Consider the following 8,275-nt stretch of genomic DNA (forward strand, 5'->3'; position numbering starts at 1 on the left):
TTGCAACAAGAGACAATTGACCTAGCCACACCAGACGCTAATGAAACGACTGTTGTTTTGTTATGAATAAAGATTGACAAGAAAAACAGATTTTCTGTTTATTTAGTCGATTTTGTTCAGTTTATACCAGGGGCGGTGCTTTAACCATTTTCTCATCGCGCACAAAATTTGTAAAGACGCGACAAGTCATCTGCATTTTATAACCGCTAGTGATGACAGAAGATTTAACTAAATAAATAGATTTTTCGCTATTGTGGATAGGTCCTAATCCGACTAAAATATTAAGCCTTAAATAAAGTTAAATTAATTTGAAAATTGATTCTTCTAGTAGTTTATATAAGCAGTGCATATAAATTCACAAACCTCCCATGTCAGTCAATGTGACATTCAAAAACTTTTGATCGATTGATCGACCAAGTATTCAAACAAAGTATGTAATTTAATTCCAGCGAAATTTATACTTAATATAGCCGGATTAATTTTTTTAGTCTTTTAGCTTGTTTTAATAGCTTAGGATCGGGATTTCATCAGTTTTATTATTACACTCAATAACTAACCCTTCCGAAAATAAGCTCTCCCCGTAAATAAGCCCCTATGAGGGAATATAAGCCAGGGAATTATATCTCGAATTCTACGGTAATCAATGAAACAAATCTTCTAAACAAATCGTCTCATTTTTGCACATTTAGAACCTTTCCCGATTATCACAGTTTTACGAGACCCCATTGGAAATTCAATCAATTTTAAAAACGTAGTTAGCCAAATAGGTGTCCTCAATTAGTTTACATATTTTTGTAAGCTAGATCGATTGACACGTTAATAAAGTTATTATAAATTTGCCAAGGGGATGTTCAAAATCTCCGCTTCTGACTCACATTAGTTTACTGCGTAGAAGAAGCGTTCATTAAAGTTTCAAAACTAAACTTACACTTCGCACATGAATTACTGACAACAAAATTACAAGGGGCATATATATAGCGGTTTTCCTTTGAGTATCGAAAGTAATTTCGTGTTTGCTTCTCTGTGTGAAGTCTGTGATTGGTTAGCAGAACTCGCGCCACTTTCTTAACCAATAAGAAGCCAAACCAAAACAAATCATTATTCGGTTACGTGTATTTGCTTCAAACTAATCGCGGTCGACAATAGGAGACCGCAAGTCTAATTTTGTGTTTGCGTTGGGCTGCCTGTGCAAATGCATGCGGAACACGAGGTTGGCGGCCATTTTGGTTCTCTGTCGCGCAAATTTACCGAATGGTTCTGCGAACAGTCTACGCGCGCTACTATCTTTGAAAAATTCGCACAATCAAGCAAATAAATGTTCTTCGTAACGTTTGTTTTGACAGGGGTTTTGATGGAAATGAAAGTCACACTTCAATTTTTTACATTCGCTTTTAACGGAAGTTGTAAAAAAAAGACTTTCAGTGAAAAATACTCACACATCTTACTCTCTGCCTTTATATCTTATTATTTTAAGTGCTTGTGTTTGTTCCCTGTCAAGATTGTCACAAATTAATGCTAAAATTAGACATGGCAATGTGTGCAAGAAGAATTTGTCAGAGTTTATGCCAGCGATACACTGTGTTGGGAGGCGTTTGTTTGACTGTTTAAAGCTAATAATCAAATTTTCTTAAATGAAGTAAAATGGGAAGTGACAAGAAAATGAAACTCCAAGGGAAAAAATGAACATGGACCGTAAAACTGAGCTCAAAAGGACTGCTCTGCAGTTAGCAATATTTTTAAGCTTAAGTCAAGTGACGTGTCAACACTGAAAGAAAAACTGCAAAACAGCAAACCAGCAAAGTTTTCAGGTCAACAAAATCAAATCAATACTCGACTCTTTGGAGAACAACCAATCCTTTTATTCCATCACTGAGTTTTTTGTTCGTTTTACAACGTTTAGTGAGCGAAACGTTTCACTTCAAGAGAAAAAAAATCAACGTTTCATCGCGCCGGATCGGAGTGAAATGATTTCACTTCAGAATATCCCGCTTGTTGTTACCGTGACCGTGAGAGATAGGAAAATTCTGCCGCTCCCGAACTCAGTCAGATTAAAGGATTTTCGAGATACCGATCACTCACAAACAGAGAAAAAAAATGAGAAAAGTAACTTGCTATCTCCGCTTCTATAAGGTGCACCGAGCCGACTAAAACGGCGAACTACTCTGTCTTTACGGCTGGCATTCGTCAGTCGCTATCTTTTACGTTGAACTTTGCTTATTCATCGCCTGCGTTTTTGTTTTCTTTCTCTCTCCCTTTCTCTTCTTTCCACGTTTGTCGACATATTCAACGAGTACATGAATTTATAGCTTTCTTCAAAATTTTCCGTTTGTTTTTTCTAAAAAGCTGGCCACGCAACAGGGTTAACTTGAGTGTGGCATTTCCCAATGGCTTACATGGAAGGGCGGACGTACGGACGGACGGTCGGACAGTAACGTCATAACCAAAACCAACATTTTTCGCATTCATAGGTTTACCAACTGATTCTCTTAGCAATGGGACTAAGCGCCCTAGCCTTCGGCCGCTATGATTGGCTCATTGCGCGGTTTTCATTTGTTATAGCTTGTGAGAGCAAGGGAGACAATTGTCTGATTGGTTGATCTTTGTGCTAGTACCCAGATTCTTCTTACACACGCGCGAACTAAATTTTACAAACAAATATGGCGGCTGGAGGGGCGAATTTAGTTGTTTTCGCTTTGTTCTAGAGATTTGGATAAAAATAGCAGTGTTTATACGTCTTCCTGTATCAGAATGGCGTATAGAAATAGCAATGATTTTTTTAAGCGCTAGGAAACTTTGCAGAAGTTTTCGAGTTTAGGAGCGATCGAATTTTTCTTACGCACCATCTCATTTTTTCGATCCTTCGCGACTCATTGTGAAAATGTTCCGTTCTAATAGCAGATTTGTTAGGTTGAAGAAAATTTTTTACTGTGATAGATGTTAAAAGTAGAAAGGGTTTTGCTCTGTCGGTGGACAGCGAAAGTTCCGACGGCTCTGTCAATCGAGGAGGTAAGAAAATTCAAATCTTTATGTATGCATGCATACTTTTAAACAGTTTGTAGTGTGTTTTGTTTTTTGAGGAGGGAGCAATTTTCTTAAAGTAATCTTTAATCATGATAATATTCAAATTACAAGCTAATACGGACGATAGTAGGCCAGTGTTGGTATGTGACTTCGTGTGGTCGGTAACATAATATGCACAATAAAGATATCGTTCCAAACTTGTACACCGCGGACCAAAACGATTCCTTACGGTGTAATTATAAGAATTTACAAAATATTTTAGATTTCATCGTTTTCTAGTCAAATTAAAGAGTTTTTTTTTTTTTGTTGATGTTTAGGTTCTGTTTGAGGGAGATGCACATTGGAAATGCTTGAATACAGGAGAAATATTTCAAGTCAGTTGCAAGTTAGCTTTGTGTCATTTAATACTGCACTTGTAGCTCATTAATTCAATAAATTGGATTGAAAAGCTCATTTTTAAAACATTCTGTTATTCCCCGGTTGACAGCTATTCTTGTACACATTAAAGTTGTTTATTTTGGTTTTTGTATAAACTCAAACTAGGTGCTCAGTTCCATGAAACTGATATTGAATTAGTAGTAAGAGAGTCAAATGTCTTTCTTGCTCTTAAATTAAATCAAGGAAGTATTATAATAATTTTTCCATTTGTTTTGGAAGGGATAGGGAAAACATGAACCTTTCATAACTTCCTGTTAACCACAATTGTTCTTTTGTTTTGAGAGTGCAAACTGATACTATTTTGTGCAGGGAAACCACAGTGGTAATTGGCTGGCTCTTATTCTTGATATTGCAAACTTGTATTTTCTTATCCTGTCAATTATCCCCAGTCTTGCCTCGCAACTATTCACTTACCACTGATGACAAACAGAAAATTAGATCACTTTAAAACTACAATCACTTCCCATACTGCCAACTGAAATGTTCTTCTTCAAAGCAACCACACCCACATGTAATCAGTACATATTCTGTTTATGCAAATAAAGCAGTTGCAACTATAACAAAATTAATGTTGTACTTCCTGAGTTTCAATTAATGATCAGAATGGAAGGAATGGGGGGGGGGGGGAGGAAAAAGATGAGCTACACGTATGTGTTCCATCTTCTGAGAAGTCTCTGTTAAATATCATTTGCAAAGTATTGTCCACTTTTACTAACCCTTTCACTACCAAAATCTGAAAGCTACAGCTACTGTAATTCTCCTTAGTAATAATAATTAATATTGATGTCTTTTTTGGCTTTTCCTGAGAGTTTGATGTCAGAGCAAAACACCATCCCCTTATTAATTTTTGGGTTAATTCTTATGACCTGACAGTGACTCAACAGTGTATTAAAATTATAAGTCCTGAGAATTTAAAATAATGCTGTTTATGTACTCCCCCCTCCCCCCTTCACATTTCTCATGATGCATCCCCAACGTCCTGCTAATTACAGCTTATCACTCCCACAGTCTGTGTGGATTACATCGCACAGAGTGGGTGTGATCACACAACTTGCACAAGGGGTCAGGCTATTCAAAGGGCACACTATCCTCTCAATCGCTATCATAAAGAATGAGACAATTCATACTTTCTAGCTGCCTTAGCAGATTTCTTCACTTTAAATCATTTGTCCACCCAGCCCTACCTTTTTGAGGTTTTCAGAGTCACATATTTCTAGTCAAAACTGGATTAGGGAGTGCATTTGATGACCTCGATCCTAATATCACTCTCCTTTGCCAAGTTGGTGATAATGTCATCTGCTCCTGCAAAGGATTTCCTTCCACCACAAAAATCTACACTTCAGATTTAATTCTCTGAATTTTCAATTAGGACACGGGCTTTCCTTCAACCCACTTTAACCTTTTGTCCTTACACGCAAAAACCAAATTGAAGAAGTCAGTAGTGCTAATCACTACACTGCTGCAGCCTCATAACTCCGGCTTAATAAATTTTGGATCGCACCTCATCTGCGAAGTCCCAATGCGTTCATTTTTTACACAACAAATTACCTACCATGTATCATTTAATAAGCATTCTGTAAAATATTCCTTACATTACATTTCATCATCCTGTTTTTCAGAGAAAAAAATAGAAGGTACAAGAGTGTTAAAGAGAGTTGAGTGTATAATAGTCCTCTTCTGAATTCATAAAATGATGTACAATACTTTGAAATATTGCAAATTAAAAACATTTTATCACTTATATCAATAAAGAATATTTTACATAAACCCTGGACAGAATGGAAAAGGAAATATTTATTAGTGTTTTTCCTTATATTACTGAAAGTTATACCAGACTTTGTGATTAGGTGTAGAAAAGTACTGTAACACTGGTCACTGATGTCACAAAACCCATGAAAAATAAACAGTTATTGTTTGATAATCAAAAGTAAGTAAACATAAACAATATTATTGACTTGGTGTATAACATTTGTATAATAATGTTATATAAATCACTACAGTGGAGTACCAATTTTTTTAACCTCCTAGGGAAACTGAATTTTGTTCAAAAAATAGGAGGTAAAAATCTGACTGAAGCAAATTCAAGAGAATGAACAACTACTGGTTCAAAGAATGGGGGGAATTGAAAAATTGAGGGTTCAACAAATGAGATTGCACTGTAAAAATAAATAACTGTAGTGTACATATTTCATAATTCATTACTCACTTCAAAGTTTTGAATTTTTCTTTAAAGTAAAAGAGATGGCTGATAAGAAGTTTGACCATTTATCTGTAATCACTGTTATCACCAGAAGGTAGGGTCTGGTTGCATTAAACATGGGAATCCTCGCCTGAATATTAGCCATCTACTCTCCAGATGATTTGTAAGTGACGCAAAACAGCTGATACATTTCAGGCTTTACGAAGAAAATATATATATAACTAAATGTAAGGTGAGGTTTTATCTTAAAGTATAAAGAGATTGCCCCTTGCTCAACCTATTTCTGTAGCCTCTTGAAATTGAATAGTTATAAAAATGATTGAGTGACAGTGCTCTGTTGCTCATAAACACAATGTTCACAGCTAGGCCCAGGCATCCAGTAGCCAATCTCTGTTGTACACACCATGCTAGGGCAATAGCCCTACCTGGCCAACTAATCAAAATCTTTACTGCTAAAGAAAAAAATTACATGCTCAGCGAGTGCCTTCCAATTTCCTTTCTGAAGATTATTGATATGCCCTGATGAGTCAAAGAGCACTTCACTTCTGCCATCATAAACATTTATCAAAAGGAAAGATACACAACTGGATCTATCCCTTTTGCATGTAGTGCACAGAAAGTTTCACACAAGAATGCATAATTTACAAGTTTATGAACTGCCTCAACAAGAACTTCCATTAACAAAGTGATTCTTGAGCCATACTGTATTTTCATCCCATCTGTCATGATCTGTGATGGTAAATAAAAAGCTTACATCAATATTTATTTTAAATTTAGTTTAAATTACAGCTAAAACACAAGGTCTACATCTACCAGAAAAGGTTACTGACCCTCTGTACATGGCTTTTGTACCCAGGCAGGGGCAGATCTTAAAACACTCCTAATAGACTTGTCAGAGTTGTTGCATTGGCCCCTGTGGGCAAATTGTTCCACTACTTGACAGTTCAGATCAAGATTTCAAAGCAATGATGTTATAGAACACTACCACAACAATCTGTACAAATACCTCATTAAGCAGGGATGCTATAAACTGAAAATGTTTAACTGAATGCTGCTTCTATTCAACTTCTGTTAAACATACCCACGCTTGTGTGACAAAATAATGTGATGCAAAATGCGTCACGCCAGCAACAGAGAAGCAAATATGTCCGCGCGCGCAAAGAAACACTTTGACCGGAAAGAGTGTATTGGGGGTACACCTTAAAAATTTGTTTGATGTCGGCAAATTATTAAGCTGCTCCTTGAAAATATCTCACCCAAGCCGATTCCCATATCACGAATTCGTTCTTTGGGTATAAACAGAAATGCAGGGGGGTTCAGATATTTTCGTACAATTTAATTTCACTTGCGAACTACCGTTCTGAAAACAAATGGCAAAAAAAGTTAACGAAAACGTCCACAGAATTGACATTTGGTACAAAGTAAGTTTAAACTTAGTACGACTTGGTGAGAGCTTGATATTACTGGTAAATTATAATTTGCTAATTCTGGAAAGGCCAGAAAGTATGATGCTAGAAAACTAATATCTTCAAATTGGAATTCGATCAACGCAGCTTTGTTCGGCAAGAGTGTATTGGGGGTACACCTCAGAAATACACCAAATTTTGGCAACAAGTAGTATATTAATAGACTGACACCCTGTTCATGGGAATTCCCATATCACGAAGGGAGACAAAAGTCTCGGGGGTATGATGAGAAATTTTAATACGCGGTAAAATAAAAACTAAATTTTTCAATCAAAACATTCACTTCGACGAAGAATAAAAAGTACTGGTTTAAAACGGTAATTACAACCCTCAAATGGAAAAATAACTTCACCTCAATGCTGTAGTCGATTTTTATGAAAAAATAATGAAAACAGAGAACGCAGGCTGTTCTCGTTGAAGGATACCACGAAATTTAGAATGACAACAACACAGTTTCTTTATTGCCGCGAAAGGAAGCGAATAAAAACTAAAAATACAAATACAAGGAACCAACAATACGTAGTACTTACCAGAAAAGATATATTTCTTTCCCTTGGTGTTGGATAAGATGTGAAGCAGAACCTCGGAAAACCGAAAAATGCATTGACACTGGACACGCCAAATACTCGTTGCAGACAAACCGCCATCTTTACTGTCGACACATCAAATCAAAAGGGACTTTCGTCCACCGAAAAATTACCACAGGTGATGTCAAACAAGGTTTTCCGTCTCCGTCTTGAGTTGCTTTTTGTGGCAACATGCCTCAATTAGCTTGCCGACGAACCGTTTTTGAATGCTTTTCATTTAAAGTTTAGGTTGTCAAAGTTAAGGTGGCTTACTACAGTTTTTCCGAGACTTAGTAGCGCGCGCTATGATAGCCTGCCACACGTCAGTATTTGTCGCGCGTGCAAAAATGACGCAAGTAACCTCAAGAAGTAACAAAAACCACTTCAGCACTTGAAAGGCGTCAAATCTCTTTGGTATATGTAGCGATAGTTTCAAAGCTCCGTTCAAACATGTAATCAAGCTTAGGGCCAAAAAAATATGGCAAAAAAGTTTGACAAACATTCGGTAAAAGAGCTCTAATTTACGGTACCTTTCTCGCACGCGATACATGGCGTTACATGAGCGCGCGCTTAAATAAAGGGCA

General features: G+C 36.7%; 1 long non-coding RNA gene across 1 annotated transcript; it reads right to left on the reverse strand.

The window, feature by feature from the left end:
• Positions 1-4,091: 4,091 nt before the first annotated feature.
• Positions 4,092-7,948, reverse strand: LOC146480082 (uncharacterized). Its single transcript, XR_014864801.1, has 2 exons — positions 7,656-7,948; positions 4,092-6,388 (listed from the first exon to the last, which is right to left on the reverse strand). It is a non-coding gene; the product is annotated as an uncharacterized LOC146480082 (long non-coding RNA).
• Between the last annotated feature and the right edge of the window lie 327 nt (positions 7,949-8,275).

The sequence above is a fragment of the Pavona decussata genome, unplaced genomic scaffold (assembly GCF_977016875.1).
Source record: "Pavona decussata unplaced genomic scaffold, jaPavDecu1.1 SCAFFOLD_56, whole genome shotgun sequence".
NCBI classification, from domain to species: Eukaryota; Metazoa; Cnidaria; class Anthozoa; order Scleractinia; family Agariciidae; genus Pavona; species Pavona decussata.